This window comes from Grammomys surdaster, unplaced genomic scaffold (genome assembly GCF_004785775.1).
Source record: "Grammomys surdaster isolate TR1022 unplaced genomic scaffold, NIH_TR_1.0 139, whole genome shotgun sequence".
NCBI lineage: Eukaryota > Metazoa > Chordata > Mammalia > Rodentia > Muridae > Grammomys > Grammomys surdaster.
Genome location: NW_021604597.1, coordinates 3,045,436 through 3,062,888, shown reverse-complemented (window position 1 = coordinate 3,062,888; position 17,453 = coordinate 3,045,436). Strand labels below are relative to the sequence as shown.

At 41.5% G+C, this 17,453-nt stretch overlaps 1 long non-coding RNA gene across 1 annotated transcript in view; it reads right to left on the bottom strand.

The window, feature by feature from the left end:
* Positions 1–14,330: 14,330 nt before the first annotated feature.
* Positions 14,331–17,453, bottom strand: part of LOC114617969 — a 10,448-nt gene continuing 7,325 nt past the window's right edge. Inside the window, exon 3 of the long non-coding RNA XR_003710895.1 lies at positions 14,331–14,424. This is a non-coding gene — a long non-coding RNA (uncharacterized LOC114617969). The remainder of the gene's footprint in view (positions 14,425–17,453) is intronic.

The window sequence follows — 17,453 nt, the reverse complement described above, 5'->3', positions numbered from 1 at the left end:
GCTGTTGGCAAAGAAGTTACATTCAAGTTCTCTATGACATCTTCACAGCAGTGACCCCAGACCCCTGCCCAGAGCTTCTGTAGTTCAGGTCAAACTCATCCATCCCGTCTGTCTGTGTGTCTATATAAGCACCTGAGACCCTCATAGTACAGGCTCAGGCCTACTATACTCTTCTGTGCTCTACAAGCTAACGCCAACATAATCCTGCTGTCTCCCTCCACTTTCAGATCCATTATTATTATTATTATTATTATTATTATTATTATTATTATTATTCCTCTTCCTCCTCCTTCTCCTCCCCTTCCTCTCCTGAAATGTGGATGACTAACTATGGCCTCGAGCGACAACATTTATCCTCCAACACATTCCCTTGGCTCAGGTGATTCTGGCTCAACCTGGTCCCAAACTTAGCTCCCACCCAGCAGTCCCCCAACTGCTCAGACTACTGCTACATGTGGCCACTGGATAGAGCCCTCTCGTGCGAGAGAGTGACAGCTCTGTCCTCTTCCACACACAAAAGCATTATGTCGATGCAAAGCACCAAGCAGAATTTACTTATGACATGACATAAATTCTTTGGGGATAATTTTAGTCCTTACTTAGCAAAGGTCCTGGAAGAAGGACAGGGTAGCTACACACCCATGCTGCTATGCTAACCCAGACTTCTGTACTTTGCTCTCTATTGAGGTCAGAGTCTTGTTTTTCCACTTTTCCTCCATTTCACAGACAGCCCCTCCGATTGTGGTTTTTACTTCAGGCATTCATATCACAGCCTCAAATGTGGCTTTTTGTACTGAACTCATTAAAACAAAAGAAAGCTTTCTGTTGCAAGGCTGAGAAGGAAAAAAAAATTTGCAAAAGGCTCAGTGCTTTGGCACCATGGGAAATGAGAAGCGAATCGCTTGGAAAGAGCTACTTATGAAGCCCCGTTTTGTAGAGATCACACCAAGGCTTACGAGGTTAATAAACTGACCTGAATTGAATAGTTCATGGCACTGTAACCGTCTAGGAAGAGCCCTAGAGGCCACCCTAGGGAGCAAAAGCTGCAGACCCCCATGTCTCTTTCATCCAAGGAAGCTCTGTTGTGATCTATTTTACATGCCAGCTTTTTAGCCTGAGAGTTGGTTTGAAAAAGAGGGCTTCACTATTTCAATAACAGAAAAGCATGCAACAAGACTGTACTATGCCAAGATTTTTTGTGTGTGTGTGACATTAAATTGAACCTTAATTTGCATCAAAGAAAAAATACTATAGGCAAATGCTAAAGACTGGTTAGTTGATAAGTATGATTTGGGGCCAGTTAGGGGCAATTTGGTTGTGAGTCTAGTCTTTAACAGCTGAGCCACCTCTCTAGCCCAGAAATTTTACTAATATTTGCAGGTTACATGGAAACATATCCCCCCCAGATAGATATATGAATGGATGCACAAGAGGATAGATCAACAGACAGATCTGTGATAAAACAGGCAACAGAACATCAATGTCAGCCCTGCACGTCTGTTTACAGGTATCCTAGTAGAGTCTCTCAACCTTGGGGGTGTCTGAAAGTTTTCATAAAATGAAGGCAAGCACACCATACATGCATGGTCTAATAAGCATCTGTGTTCCTCTCACTTCCCTATTTTAAAAAAGGAAGTGTAAGTTATGTCTATACCACCTCATTATAAGGTCAATTTTGTCATTATGAAAAGAAAGCACAAAGAATTGATGTAGCAGCATAAGTAAAGCCACACCGCAAGTGTTTTGTCTAATTAGCCATTCCTTTATTAACTTTAAATTCCATACCATTTAAACTTCTAAGAAACTTACACAATTGAACTGCATCATCTTTAATTTGTACAGTGCAACAACCTCTTGTATAAGTACATTGGTAAGTTCTCTTACACACATTGCTTTATTTGAGCCAGGCAGTTCTATAGACTGGACAATGAAACCGAAGCTTCAACTCTATAAGGCTATCTATAGCTGCACACATATCTGGAAAAGAAGCCATGGCTTCCTGTTGGGCGCCAGTGACAGGAGGAGGAAGCCACATCCCAAAAATGATATCTTGTACAGTTTGGAGAATTAGTGGTGATATTTGGAGTGTGTGTTGATGGGCAGATTGCTAAGACAGATTCTTGGGGGAGAGAAGGAAGTTACAGAAAGATAAGTACAGTTGTTATTTATGTCATAGACACCCACCCAAAATAACAGGGCACACCACACACACTTTATAGGTTTATGTAGATATGTAAACGCTGGGCTGTTGGTGATCTCTGAGGAGGAGCACAAGGGATTCAGACTGAGTATAGGACTTTCCTAAGCATCCCTTACATACAATGTTTCAATGCTTTCCTGAGAGGCTGTTGTGTGAATTAGTAAAATAGCTTTGCAGAGACAAGAAAGGAAAGAATATTAGTGAGACAACAAAGAGCTGGAGCAAGGGAGAAGAAATAACATGTAAAAAAGATCAGGAAAGAGAATGATCCAAGTTGTTGTAAGACCAGAAAGAAAAGATCCTAAGTTCCAAGCCAGAGGGAGAGCATTTTATTGGAAGGAGAAACAGAAATTGTATCAAAATTCACGTGAGCAAAAAGCCGGAAGGATGAGAAAGATGCCAGAGAGATGGAATCTTCTAAGTAGGCTTCACCTGACTGAGGAGGTGAATTGAAGAAAGCAACACTTGAGACAGGGGGGTTAAAGATTTTAATCCATGTGGTAGGTGCAATGTTAGTTTCAAAGAATATTTCTTAAAATGTGCTTGAGTAGTAAAAATAGTAATTTCATATACAAAAGTAAGCAGCTCCATTTTTTCCCTACTGATGAGCTTAGTTGCATAGAACTCACTTGGCATAGGACCTGTCACACAGTAATGTTGACAATGATGTATGTATTGAGTTGTTTGACACGTCGCACACGGCTGTAAGTGCTTTTATCTATTATAACGTTTAATCTCTGTGACAGTTTTATGTAATACATGTTGTTACTGTGCCTATTTTACATTTGCAGAGTCATGTTGTACCTTGCCTGAGGGCCTCTCAGCAGCAGGCTCACAGGGCAAGAATGAACACCCCGTCAGCTTGACTGTATCCATCCTACCTGTCTCAGCATCTGAGAACACTGGAGACTCAGAAAAGCTGACAGGGATTAAGTATCCTACTAATCCAAGTGTGCCAAATGTTGTCTTTATATACCCCCAGCATTTTAACTCAATCACCTAAAAAACATGCTTGAAAGGCAAAGTAAAAACCATTTCTAGCTCAGTTACTGGAGAAGATCCAATTAAATACAACACACACACACACAACTTCATTTAAAAGATTTTATCTCTGGGCACTGATGGCACATGACTTTAATCCCAGCACTTAGGAGGCAGAGGCAGGTAGATCTCTTCAAGTTTAAAGCCAGCCTAGTCTACAGAGAGACTTCCAGGACAGCCAGGAGTACACAGAGAAACTGTCTTGAAAAACTGAAATAAAATAAAAGTCATTTTATCCTAAGAAAATGGAACGGCTCGTGAGAGTGGGGGATGGTAACCTAGAACAGCCCATCTGTTGCATCTTGTAAGAAAAAGATTTGGGGGTACAGTCACCTACCATGAAATGCTCTAGAGCCATCAGAGAAAAACCTGCCCTGAGAGTGTCTGTGGATGTTTGAAGGGAAGCAGATACAGTTAAAGATCATTGGAGAAAGGCGACTGAGATGGGACGCATGTCAAGGAGTCAAAAGACAAGTAAATGCTGGGTTCTTAATTAAACACTCATGAAAAACATACTTTCCCCAGCTTTGTCCCAAAGCTCTGGGCAGACCACAAGGCCAGAACGTTTCCACCAAGAAGTCTCAATAACTAGACTCAATAAGCTAAAATTAGCGGGGCCCAAGACAGCTACAAGTAGCAAACAAGGACGTGAGGAGATTGTTACCAAGGGGGAAAAAATCTGGCCCATAATGTTCTCAGTAACTCCCAAAATCAACTCAGATGCCAATGTGGCAAGGCAAAAGCACAGCATTTGCCTTCTTAGTTGACTTTAAAATCACTGATTTGGGAGCCAAACAGCTAGCTGACCGATATATTGCTTTCCCAGTGGCTTTCTGGGGATTACCAGGTGTGACAATCCTGATGCAGGTTAGAATAACAGCTGCCGTCACTACTTTTCAGAAATCCTGAATCCTGCCTTTGCTAAACGGACTCTTCCCTGGAGCCTACATTCCTACACGTGACTAAAATGAGATAGAAAGCTTGGCATAGAAGTGAGACCAAGCCACACATCACTACAAGACAGAAGGCAAGACTCTTCCATTGAGAATTTAACATGAGCTGCCAGATACCAACGGGAGCCAAAGGACCCAGCAGTGATGAGAGCAGAGTCAGGATGATGCTTAGCAGAAATGCATACATGATTGCATACATAAATACATATATACATATATACCTACATATGTACAAAATAAAAAATAAAAACATTTTTTAAGAGTTTTATTGATTTTTCCGGAATGAGCTAAGATTTGGTGATCTATTGGTCAAGGGCACATTGCTAAAGACACTTTCCCTCTTGTGCTCAAACGTCTTGCTCTAATACCTGGTGGGTAATGGGGTGGTCATCTTTGCTCAGACATTGCCCAGTTATGCAGCTGTGGCATTTATGAGTTCCTCATGATGCCAAGCTCTCCTGAGGACAATTTACACTGAGTGCATTATTTCCCACTCATGTGACATCCCTGAGGTAAATCTAACTAGTGGCTTCCTAACAGATGTTGAAACTAAGGCACAAAAAGGCCAAGAAAACTCCCTCAAGTGGCATTTCTAGTGAGAATAAAAACAGAATTGTACCTCAGACTCTGAGCTCTAAAAGTCAGGCCCGTTAGCTACGATGACATACTCTTCTAAAAAATAATAGTAACTATCATTTTTACTATCATAAAATGTAATTATCTATGTACCCGGTTTCTTTCAAGGCACAAAATATCTCTCTTATAACTTGAGACCAGAAGTCAAATCAGGATTTCTTCCTTGGAGACAAGAATCATATTTCTTGCCATTGGTTGCTTAAGTAATGGAAGATCTTGCGCTGTATTCCTGTGCGCCACAGTCCCTTCCACCTTCGGGCATAGCTAGTCCTAAGTGTAGCCTGAGTGCACTCAAGCGCACAATGTGTGTAAATTCCGTTGTGAATATCTTCTTTCACATACATTTGTCACCAACTTTTCTCTTCCTGCACACCCCACTCCCATTGCCAGGATTTTAGGAACAAAAGCCTTGTCTTATCAATATTTACTGTTGGGTAATAATTACAATGCATTGAGTGATAACAAAAAAATGTGTCAGGTGCTTGCTCTGGGCCCAGACTACCACAGCATTCTGCATGCTTGATCTCCAGTGAGGCTCCCAGCAACTGTCTGAGACAGGAACAGAGATTAGCTTTCTGCCCAATGAATAGGTGACTGGACATGTGCTGAGCATCTAATTAAGGTTTGAGAGATTTATATTCTATAGCTTTGTAATACTACTTTCCTGAAAAAAAAAATCATTATAAAACCCTTGAATGGGAAACAAACATAGCAGAGATAGCAAAAGGTCCAACGACCTGGAGATTTGCATTTGTGTAGGTGACAGAATGTGACTCTCTGTGAAGACAAGTTATGCAAAGCCATAAACAATGGCAATCCACCTCTGTCCAGCCCCTCAAGGACTGTGACCATGTGCTCGCTCTGCCTGGAATAGTTGATTTGGGCCTGACTTCCAGACAGAATGAGTCCCAGCTTCCTTTAACTCAGATCTTCAGTGTGGACTGTTAACTGTCATTCAATCTGTGGATGTCACCTTCCAGGCCAGCATTCCTCCTGTGACCTGCCTGTCTCAGCCCAACCCACAGTCCAGGGTAGATATAATTCTGTGGCTTGGAACATCTTTGAATTCGTATCAAGTGAGACACCGTATTCTTCTAACAGAGGACCAACAGTTATAAAATGATCAACCCAGAGTTTGGTGTCTACATGACACAGAAAATACCACCTTGATTAGTGTGTATACTTCTTAAGTTCATACTTTGAAGGATGTGAATACTATCCTTTCAAATGTACAAGCATATTCTTTATCTCAATAAAATCAAGCGAGAGATTTGTATTATTTAACAAAAACAGAATTTATATTATTCTTATCATACCCTTTTTTTTTTCCCTTTGAGACAGGGTCTCACTTTGTACCTTGGCCAGCCTGGTGTTATGTAGCAGCCTAGGCTGCCCCCAGTAATCTTCCTGCTTTAGCCTCTGAGTCCTAAGATTACACATAAGCACACTCTCTGTCTGCTTCTTAAACTTTAATTCTTAGTAGTTACACAAATATCTTCTCATGCTTGCTCATAGAAGGCCACCATATCAGACGGTTATTGTCACAGTCATGGTATATAACTAATTATCCCCGAAAATGGGACAGCTCTGGGAAGCTCTGTTTTTGACACATCTCCTACACTGAGATCTCAGCTGATAACGCTCATCTGGACTCTCAGCTCCAGAGTAAAAATGATTCTTTTTCTCTATCTGGCATTTTCCTCAGGCCAGAAGCCAAGGGTCTGCATTCTTATAATGATAGCAATGCAAAGGAGGTAAAAGCCACAGTCACTTCTGTCTACATGCCAGTCACAGCCAAATTAAGTCATATGACCATTACCCTATGGGTGGTATGGGAAACAACGCAATCCCATTGAGAACTGCGGGGGTCATTGATAAGTGTGACTAGGGCAAGGCCCAATGAAGACTATATAGTAGGGCCTAGTGCAAATGCCTCACTCCTTACTGAACCATGCCCCTGACCAAAGAACGACGTTAATTTCAACTACTACTCAGACAATATACACCCTGACAAGCTTCCCATTTAACCCTCATAGCAGCCTTGAAGAAGGGTTCCTATGGACTCCATCTGTCGATAGGGAGCCTTCTGAACCATGATGCAGAGGGCTGGTAATTTGATTTGGATCATTCTTCCATGAAGGGATATAGGCGGACTGCAGACTCAGAGCTTAGTGCAGGCCTGTAAAAATCCTCTCTGTGGCCAGTCAGATCTGCCTCCTTCAGTGAGAATCGTGGTGTGACGTCTTGCTTACTTTTCGTCTGACCTTCCAGAGCCTATAGCCAGATTAAGTCTTAGTCAAAGCAAATTACTTATAGTTCCCACGAACAGGGACTCGTTTTCTTAGATTCAGAATTTTGTCACTTTTATTTCACTAGAGCTCATGGAATATCTTTTTTTGTTGTTGTTTGTTTGTTTTTAAAACAAGCTTCTTTAATTTTTAAAATAAAGAAGTAAGGTATAATTAGCACAAAATTTAGAAGTATCAGAATCTATTCAATGTTCATGGCACTGAATAGTCTTGGGTTTTAACTGTGGTCAATGTCCTGGGTTCTATCTCATAGCTTATTAAAGGACATTGTGGATCTGGGATTGTAATTACTGGGCAGAGTCACTTCCACCGGACAAAAGTGGAAATTGAGTGAAACACAGGAAAACACAAATTTAGAGGAGTGGAAAACTATTTGATGGACAGTTGTCAGTCTCACAAGAGTGACACAAAAAAACTTTAGATTTATAGTACGCTTAAAAGCGCGAGAGCTGGGCAGATGCTATTTCATCTGCTTCCCTGTGGTGATCCCAGAGATATCACTGTGTTCTGCCTGGGCCACTCCTACTCCATCAGGCCAGCCCACATGGCCACCCACACACTCACAATAGCAACTTCTTTCTTTCTCTTCAGGCTTCTCCCAACCCTACCTCAGACCCCAAGACTGGGAAACTTTGCTCCACCCTCTCTCTTCCATCCTGCCCCGGCAGTAGGCAACTTTAGGGATAACTTGCTAGGCAAAGCTTACATAGCATCATTTGGTGTACATGAGGATCTCTTTGTAGAGGGGAACCAGATCCTGGGGGCCTGTATTTAGCATTTGAATGTATAGCACTTCCAGACCAACCCCCCTACATCTTTATTTGTGAAACAGGTTCTCATCGTGTGGTTCAGGAGAGCCTCAAACTCACTATTTAGTCCTAGCTCACTTTAAGCCAAACATTCTCCTGCCTCAGCCTCCCCTGAGTGGGTGTCAACACTACAGGCATGCTCATAGAGAGGGGATTAGCTGCCACCCACAGGGGACTTGCACCAGATAGAAACATCCTTTGTTCTTGATGGGGGATTTTCCTTTCCACTGTCAACCAAGACAGGGGACAAGGAACCATATCGCACCACAAAAGAAGACAAGGTGGCTGGGAAACTTAATACTTGAAGCTCAGTAGCCTTCCGCTGTGATTTAGTTTCCTACTGCTAATCCTTAAGGCCAAAAGGTTTTCAGGTGTCCGAACAACCTCCGATAGATAGCTAAATCTCAAATCATGTGCAAACAGATTTAGAGAGGAAATTCCAGATGGGGGAAAAGCCATGTAGGTTACTGAGGAAAGACGGCATAAAAACATCAATGAACCCTTATGCCCCCAGAAGGATGGAAGCACAGTGTCATCCTAAACATGAAGTAACACGGGCACAGAAGCCGATGCCCATAAGGACTGGAGTCACTGACCCCTGGCATCTTGACTAGAAGTTACGGAGAAGCCTGATGAGAATGTCTAGGAGAATATTGTCTCCTTTATATTTATCTGTACATTATCATTGTACAGATTTGATCACGTCCTTAATGGGTTAAGTATCAGGAAAGGATGAGTAGTAGTATTCTTTAAACAAATACTTTGAATCAATAGGAATTAGTGAGAACTAATACTAACAGTAATTTAACTAATTTAAATACTTTAGTATGCATATAAGTTAAATTCCAAGGTACTCCTGCTTCTCTTCATTTTTATGTTAGTCATATAAAAATTAAATTCATTTTTCACATACAACATGCTGTTTTAAAACAAATGTACATTGAGAAGATTTACAATACTCCACACTTTCATCAGTGATTTGCATGGTAGTCCTCTTTCTCATTTTTAAATTTGGAAACAACTGTCCCCTGCGAAGGATTCTTTGAGTAGATTGTAGCATACGGATATGGTAGACAGCCTTTTAAGAACTAGAAGGTAATGTGGTAGAAATAAACCTGTGTAAATGGAAAGACATTTACACTTCACTGTTGGGTTAAAAATTATGAAACAGTATGTCTCATATGAGTTTATTATAAAACAGTCTGTCTCATATGGGTTTATTATTGCTCAAAAGGAAAGGCATCATGGAAAAATAAAGCTAAAAAGGACACACAGTGTTAGAAAGCATTACTGTAAGCAAAGAAGTAAAGATAATTAGCATGTCTTCTGATTGCTTCTCAGTATTGCCTACTAATGCTTTTTGTATTCTAAAATGAATGAACTCTACCAGAGTTATCTGTAGGGGTGATTTTTAGAAAACGGCACACAGTCTGGCTTATTCCCAGGCAGCCACCATGTTCCTGCTGCCCCTTAGCTCTGACTGAGGCTCTGGCTAGCTAGATGCGCAGGCCCTGGCACCCAGGAGACACCAGAGTGGGGGATGGCTCTGCTAATCCACCACGCTGCATCCACAAAGCTCAGCTGAACCCCAGACAATATCTGCCATCCTCTCAATACCCAGTAGAAATGAGACTCTTAAAGCTTAATGATTATCCGAAGGATTTATATATTTAGAAATGCTCAATTAACAAGATGCCCACACAATTAGAGTTGTTACCAATATCTAACCTTTTGATAGAAGTTGCTACCCAGAACAGCTTTTGACCCATCCGTGGTTCTCCATGGCTGATAGCCTCCTTCTCCTCCCCTTCCTCTTCTTCTCCCCTCCTCTCCCTCTCTTCTTCTTCCAGCTCCATCTCCTCTTCTACTGCCTAATCACGGAGCTCCACTGCGAATACAATGTAACAGAATAAACATCTCGCTACAGTTATCTTTTAAGGAATGTAACTATAACGTAGTATTTTCAATATGAAGTAAGGTTTTGGAAATTCAGCACAGAGCACCTGATCCTGAGGGCAAGGTCAGGACCGAGATCTAAGCAGCACAGAACACAAAGGGCAGAGGCCAAGAGCACAGCTCAGCCATGGGAATCCTGGCCCAACTATTTCAATTCTTTTCCATTTCTTTACCCATAAAATAGCAATGGGGCAGTGAAATGGCTCATTGGGTAATAGCCCAAGTTTAATAATGAGTTTGATCCCCAAACCCATGTAACAGTGGAAAGAAACCAACTCCACAAAGTCGTCTTCTGATTTCCATATATGCGCCATAGCAAAGGTGACCAAACATACGTCATGTACTCTCACACACCAATGATAATTATGAATAAATGCTGAAGTCACAGAAAATTGATCTTACCATCCTACTGTGCCATCAGATAGATACAAGAGCGAGAAGTTTCCCAATGCCAACTCAAGAATAGGCTAAGCTTTGTCAGAATCTGCTTCTTTAAGAACTTTTCTTTTAATGATTCCCAAGATAAATAGGGGGACAAAAAGAAATGGTTTTGTTATGTCGCCCTCTTAGCGTTGAGTCAGCCCAGCAGTAGTGCTTCGTTCTTTTCAAATTCAGTTTATCATCTTAGTTTCTAAAAAAAAAAAAAAAAAATTTTCCTCTCCTCTCCTTCCATGAAAGCTCTTGGGGAAGTTTTGCCTTATTGCTAATGGCTTTCTTTATAACTGGTTGATCAATTCAGCTGAGATTAATTGAGCATGAAGCTGCAGCATCTGTGCAGGCATTTATCAAGAGGAGGCAGCCCATCACGCACGATCCCACTGGCTCTCATTACTGTGCTAAGGCTCTCATTCCAGCAGGTTGACGTGCACCTGAGCCTCAAGTGCCAGCAGGCGAGCCTCCTTGAACTCTGGAAAGTAGAGACCTCCTATGCCGCTCCTCTCCCCAGCAGAAAGCATCCTGCTGTAGCTGATTTTCAGAAACCCATTATGCTGAACTGACTGCAGTGTCAGGCCAGCATCTTCTGTAACACATTAAAATGTTCTAATTTAATTTAAACCAAAATACAGCCTGGATTCTATCCAATGACGTTCCACTAATGAAGTACCATTGAAAATAAATGTTCTTAAAGGCAGTAGCTGGTATGGACTGTGCATGGTACCTTCATAGGGTTTTGATATAGGATTCCTGCTTTTAATTTATTTGCCATAAGTACAGGTTGCCTCTTGAAGATTAATAAACATGCATGACGTATGCAAAGGCACAGCTGAGACGCACTGTTCTGATGACAATGCTAATCATCACTATATAAGTCCTACCACATTTAATGCTCACAGCCTATTAAGTGTAGGTCTTCTTGTTTACTTCTTCTTTTCTAGATAAAGTAACTGAACACAGCAAACGAGGATTCCACCTTGACATCTTGTGCTGCCTCCCCTGTGTGTACATGTAGATTTCATCTACACACGTGTTTTTGTAGACTTCATCTAGACACGTTACTTCGTTGCCCCTTCCCATCCCTACACAAATGCAGGAATGCAGGAAGTCAGCAGCTGGCTAACGTCAGCATTTAAAGGTTTGCAGTAGAGTCTGTCCAAAGGAGTCATTGAAGTCCAGGTACCATGTCTTTTCCCCCATTGATTTCCCAGGGCAGAAAAGAAAAGAAAAATGTCTTTATCCAAAGCTTGGCTTGCATTTCCTTTCTTTCTATGGACAGGATTCCGTGTGTGTGTGTGTGTGTGTGTGTGTGTGTGTGTGTGTGTGTTCATGTTTGTGTGTCTGGTTTTCAGTGTCTGTCTGTCTGTGTGTGCATGTCTGTGTGTACATGTTTATGTGTCTGTTTTTCTTTTTGTGTATCTGTCTATGTGCATGTGTGTCTCTGTGTCTGTGTGTCTATATCTGCATGTCTGTGTCAGCCTATATATGTGTGTGCCTATGTCTGTATGTGTGCCTATGTCTGTGTGTCTTTGTATCTATGTATATGTGTGTGTGCGTGTATTTGCTTCTGTGTCAGTGCATATGGGTATGTGCCTATGTCTGTGTGTGTCTTTGTATCTATATCTGTGCATGTGTGCGCGTGTCTGTGCATGTATTTGTGTGTGTGTGTGTGTGTGTGTGTCTGTGTCTGTGTCTGTGTGACTACTCTCTGAACACTAACAAGTATATATGACAACCTGGATCTTGCACCCCACAGTGCTGGCTAATTTTATATCAAGTCTGCTAGGCCGTTGCTACTCAGTTACCTTGTCAAACAAGACTCTACAACATTTGGGATGACAGTTCCTTAGGAATTGGTTTACTATGACTAAAAGAGATGGTCCTCCTCCTGCTGGCAGACTTCATCAGACAGTTGATATCTTAAAGAGAGTAAAGACTGTTGAATAGAGAGAATTCACTGGGCCCTCCACCCTGCTCTACAATGTCTGCTCTGCCTGAGCATTCATCCTGCCAGCCTGGCCTGTGTGATTTAGACTTTCAGTCCTCCATAATCCTGTGAACCACCTCCTCAAAGGCAAAGACATTTTCATACCTCCTGTGAGATTGGTATCTCCTGTGAGTTCTGTCTCTGGAGACTTCTGAGAACACCCCCTACAGACAGATAGACCCTGGGCCCATGAGCTGTCGCTGGGGGTGAGACAGCTTTGAAAAGAGGGCAAGCCTGCATGAATCAGTGCACCCTGCAAAGCTAAAGCTTACGTGGTGGTTGCTCCATACAGTGTTCCTTGTACAGAGCTGAGGAAAGCACTGTTCACTCAGATGTCCAAGAATGAAACAGAGGGAAGGAAGGCAGAGAACTCTGTTCCTTCCCAATATTTAAAGAGACAAGCTGTGAAGCATGAGGCCCCATGCATGGAAGGAAGCAAGGCTGTGACTTCCATCCTGCCCTGGCCTTTTAAACTCTGCATTGACGAACCCAAAGAGAAGGATTCTTGTTCAGTACCAAACACATTTAAAAAAAAAAAAAACAAACCCTGAGAGAAAAACAATGACCAGAGGAAATCCTTTGTGGGACACTTCCTACAATTCCACAGCTACCATTCAACTATTCAAGGAAAAAGAAGGGGAAAAAAAAAACGCATAGACTTGGGCTACCTCAACTGTCAAAAAAAAAAAAAAACTTGACTAAACCTAATCTTAATGGGGATCATTTTCCACTTCTTGTTCAAGTTATTTTGCAAGACGAAGTGATCATCAAGCTAGAGCTCCAGTACCCTCCAGAAAGTCTTTGACTGGAGCAGCATTTTCTATACTATCTCCTCTACAAAAGGAACATGGCATACTTGGGGATGAAGAGGCTGAGACCAGAGTCTCTTCAGGCTTTGTGGGCGTGGCACTCAAGGACAGCCTGGAGTTGTATAGCTCTTCTTACCGTCTGGCATTCTTATCATCAGAGACTATGCTGAAACTAATCCATCTGCATAAAAATCTTCATAAACGAGAACCTGATTCCTTTGAGTCTTGGGAAAAGTTACAATGTAGTTCACATCAACTCAAGCCTTCTAATCGACTCCTTAAAAAAGAACAATATCGTGAGTGGCCTGCATATCTGCATATAAATAATATCCTAGATGGTTAAGTGTAAAGCCCCCCCAGCACAGCTTCCTAATCTCCCACAAAGTCATATCTAAAGTGCTGTGGCTCTTCTCTTAGCCTAACAGCAAGCAGGGCACACGGCCCATGTGCTAGTGGGACTTTCTTTTCAGAACCCTGCCTGATTCAGACTTCCTATTATCGTATGGAAACGTAATTCAAGATTGTTACAGAGTCTTTTTGTTTAAATATTGTATTGAGCTTTTCAATCAAAAATATACATTTCTCATGCATAGCTACTGGCTTAAAATTATACTGAAAGATACATAAGTCTATGAAGCTGAATTTTATACAAATCTATTGAGAAAATGATTCCTACAGAGGTTTAACTATCTTATTTGTTCAATAGGTTTGTTACCTGTCTGCCCTCCCTGTGTCCACTTGCAGCCTGACACTTGCCACATTGGAATAAAGTTTGAAGAGTAAACCACCTGCAGTTCACAGAAGTTCCCGTGTTGTAAGCGGTTGAGGTTCAGCCAGTGATTCGTTTTAAGTGAAGTTTTCAGTTAGTTTCCCAATTCAGTTATGGCTCAGATGCCTGCTTTAAGGCTCTCCTTGGGCCAAATTTAATTTAACAAATTCCGATGAGGAAAAGCCCACTGGAAGACAGCCACACCCACTGGAAGGAAGTAGGTGACCAAAGAAAGAATGGGAAAGTGAGGAATTGCCTTTCCTCCCTCCACTCTCCTCACAACCCATCAGATATTGTAGTGATGCTCACTACCGAAGAATCTCAGATGTTGAGTGCAATGCTCCAGCAGCTCAGCTGCCTGTCCCCAAACCACAGCTCTGCCTTCAGAGAAAGGGAGGCTGGGCTTTCCCGGAGACACATAGCTGTGGTTTCCTGAGTCACACCCCAGACGAGCTGGGTTTCCTGTAGATGTACCCTGTTGCCGGTCTAGGCTGTAGGTTCTCCACGTGGTGAATACAGTCTAGAAAACAGAGATGAATAGGAGTATGTCATGTGGGGGAAAATGTCCTGCAGAGGAAGACACCAAGGCTTAGAGAGGTTCAGTACTTGCGAAAGGTCACAGCCAAAAGGTGGAAGAGGAAGGAGTCTACTCTCACAGTCTAGCCTAGAGGTCAACTGCTGCCACCATGTCACATTTGAGTGGGCCACACTTTCCATCACTCTCCTCAGAACCCCAACCAATCCACCCATAAAGGAATGCTTTTGTCCTCCAGTTTACCATATCCAAATAGGCTATCTTTGCTTCCATCTTAAAATGGGCTCCCATACAAAACTCCAGGTCAATGTCTACCTTGCTACCACTGCCAAAGCCCTTTGGGAAGTTGTTGACATCACTCCTTCACACCTCTCCTACACTTGAACCACCAGAAAGCCTCTGATTTCACTGAGGTCGATGACCTTGCCAAAGTTGCTGAGTAGACACTGTTTTTCCGTTATGCTCTTGTTTTTCAGCCCCTTTTCCACTGGCAGTGATGCCCTTGCTCTTGGATCTTGACGTTCCTTTGGCAACCTCATTGCTACATCTTCTGGCTCACTGCCGGCTTACCTTAACCAGCTTTGAAGATCTCTGCAGATCTGCCCATTGAGTAAACATGCTTTGCCAGTGATTGCCAAATCTTTACCCCCCATCCAGTAACAGCCCATCATATACTGTCTACCATTAGCCCACCCTCACATTCGGGACATGACTTTCTCGGCCTCAGCCACACTACCTTCTGCTTCATGTCTCCAAGTAACAAAGCCTTTCTGAACTGACTCATACACCAAGCAACTGCACTGCCATTATCCCCTCATCTAGTGAACTGAATCATTCTCCTTCTCCTTCTACTCATCTTTATATCTTCATGTAGACATCACTTCTAGGAAGTGGGGAGCGATTTGCTTACTATCAGATCTGGGTGTGTTTCCACACCTCTCCTCCTATTGCAAAATTTCTTTTCTCTGTATCCTTGAGACTTGAAGCTTAAACTCCCACCAATTAGTATAATTCCTAATCAATGAAGATATTCGATAAATATTGGCCAAGTAGAAAAAGAATGGGTGGATAGAGGGATGGATGGAGGGAGGAAGAGAAGGATGGATGGATGGAAGTAAGGATGGATGGTGGAGGGATGGAATAGCAGCATTATTTATTTAACCTAGTCTCAGGATGTTCTTGAAGATAATGAGTCAAAAGCTCAGCAATTAGCATCAAGATATATTAGATGTATCTCAAAGCTGTGGTTTCAACTCAGTCGTCTCTGTCCACTGCAGGAGTTTCTGCTCTTCGGCACAGAAATTTTACCCTGTCTCTTATCCTCCACATACAGGTTCCTTTCTGGCTTAATCCTCCTCACTTACCATGGACAGAGTGCCTTAAAGGATCTCATCTCACAGTTGTGAAATCTGGAGACCAAGCTGTATGCAGAGTCACTGTGTCCTAGGGCCTCCCTCTGTGGCTTACAGAGAGCCGTGATCTTAGGGGTTTATTGCTATGAGGAGACACCATGACCAAGACAATTCTTATAAAGTCAAACATTTAATTGAAGCTGGCTTCCAGTTTCATAGGTTTAGCCCATTATCATCATGGTGGGAAGCCTGGCAGCATGCAGGTAGATACAGAGCTGAGACTGTATATCACACTTGGCATAGTTTAAGCATAGGAGGTTTCCAAGTCTACCTCCCCAGTGACATACTTCCTCTAGCAAGGCCACACCTACTCCAACAAGGCCACAGTGCCTAATAGTGCTACTTCGTATAGCTAATATTCAAATGCATGAGTCAATGGGAGCCATTCCTATTCAAAGCACCACAATCTGTAATCCATTTTAAATTAACTTGGTGTGCTAACAATAGAATCATTGTAATACTAACTTACTGAAGAGCTGATTTTTTTTCCAAATGGAATGCTGGATTAGATGAAACTTTTTCTATATTTGTGGGGAGAATATGGTTTTTCCTTTCTGGTTTATTAAAATACTTAGTAACATCGATTGATTATTGGATATTAAACCAGTATACTTGGGGTAAAGACTGCTTAGCTGTGATAATGATTCACTTTAGACATTTTTGGGTTAGATTTCTAATATATATATATATATATGAATATATATGATTTATTTAATGTACATGAGTACACTGTAGCTGTCTTCAGACAGACCAGAAGAGAGCACTGGATCCCATTACAGATGGCTGTAAAACTCAGAACCTCTGGAAGTGTTCTTAGCCCCTGAGCCATCTCTCCAGCTCCAGAGTTCTAAAATTTGATTCCAATATTTTTGCACCTGTATCCATGAGTGATATGGTCTATAGCTTCATTTTTCTTAGGATAGTGTCTCTCATTTAGTCTCTAGACAATGCTAGTCTCGTTAACTGAGTTGGTGTACCTTCACTGTAGTATTCCAGAAGAATTCGTAGAAAATTTATATTTGGGGTTTTTAAATATTTTTTTAAAACCCCACTGAAACCATTTAAACCTACAACTGTCCTCACAAGAAGACTTGTAAGCTACAAGTTCATTATTTTAATAGATATGCAGGCAACTATCTAGGATATCTACCTCTTTGGGTTCTGTTTTAACTAAGCTGTCAAATTTATCAAGTTTTTCATAATATTAGTGTCCTTTTACTGTTTCTACTGATACAACCTTCGCCATTCTTGAGACTGGTAATTTGTGCCTTTCATTTTTTTTTTCTAGATAAGTCTGACTATAAGTTCACAAGTCTAGTTGACTGTTTCAAAGAGGTCCTTCAGTTTCATTGTTTTCTCTATTGTTTTTGACTTTTACTTTCTTTATTTTCATTCTTATATTTATTAATTTCTTTGTTCACTTTTATTTTAATTTGTTGTCATATTTTAATCTTAGATCCTCAATAAACTCCATATTTTATTATTATTATTTGATTATTTAAATGACAAATGATCTTTTATAGAGATTTTAATGAAAACTAAAAATCTTACATATTTGTCTTTACAAACATTTGGAGCTCTTTAATCTTTTGGATTAAGTTA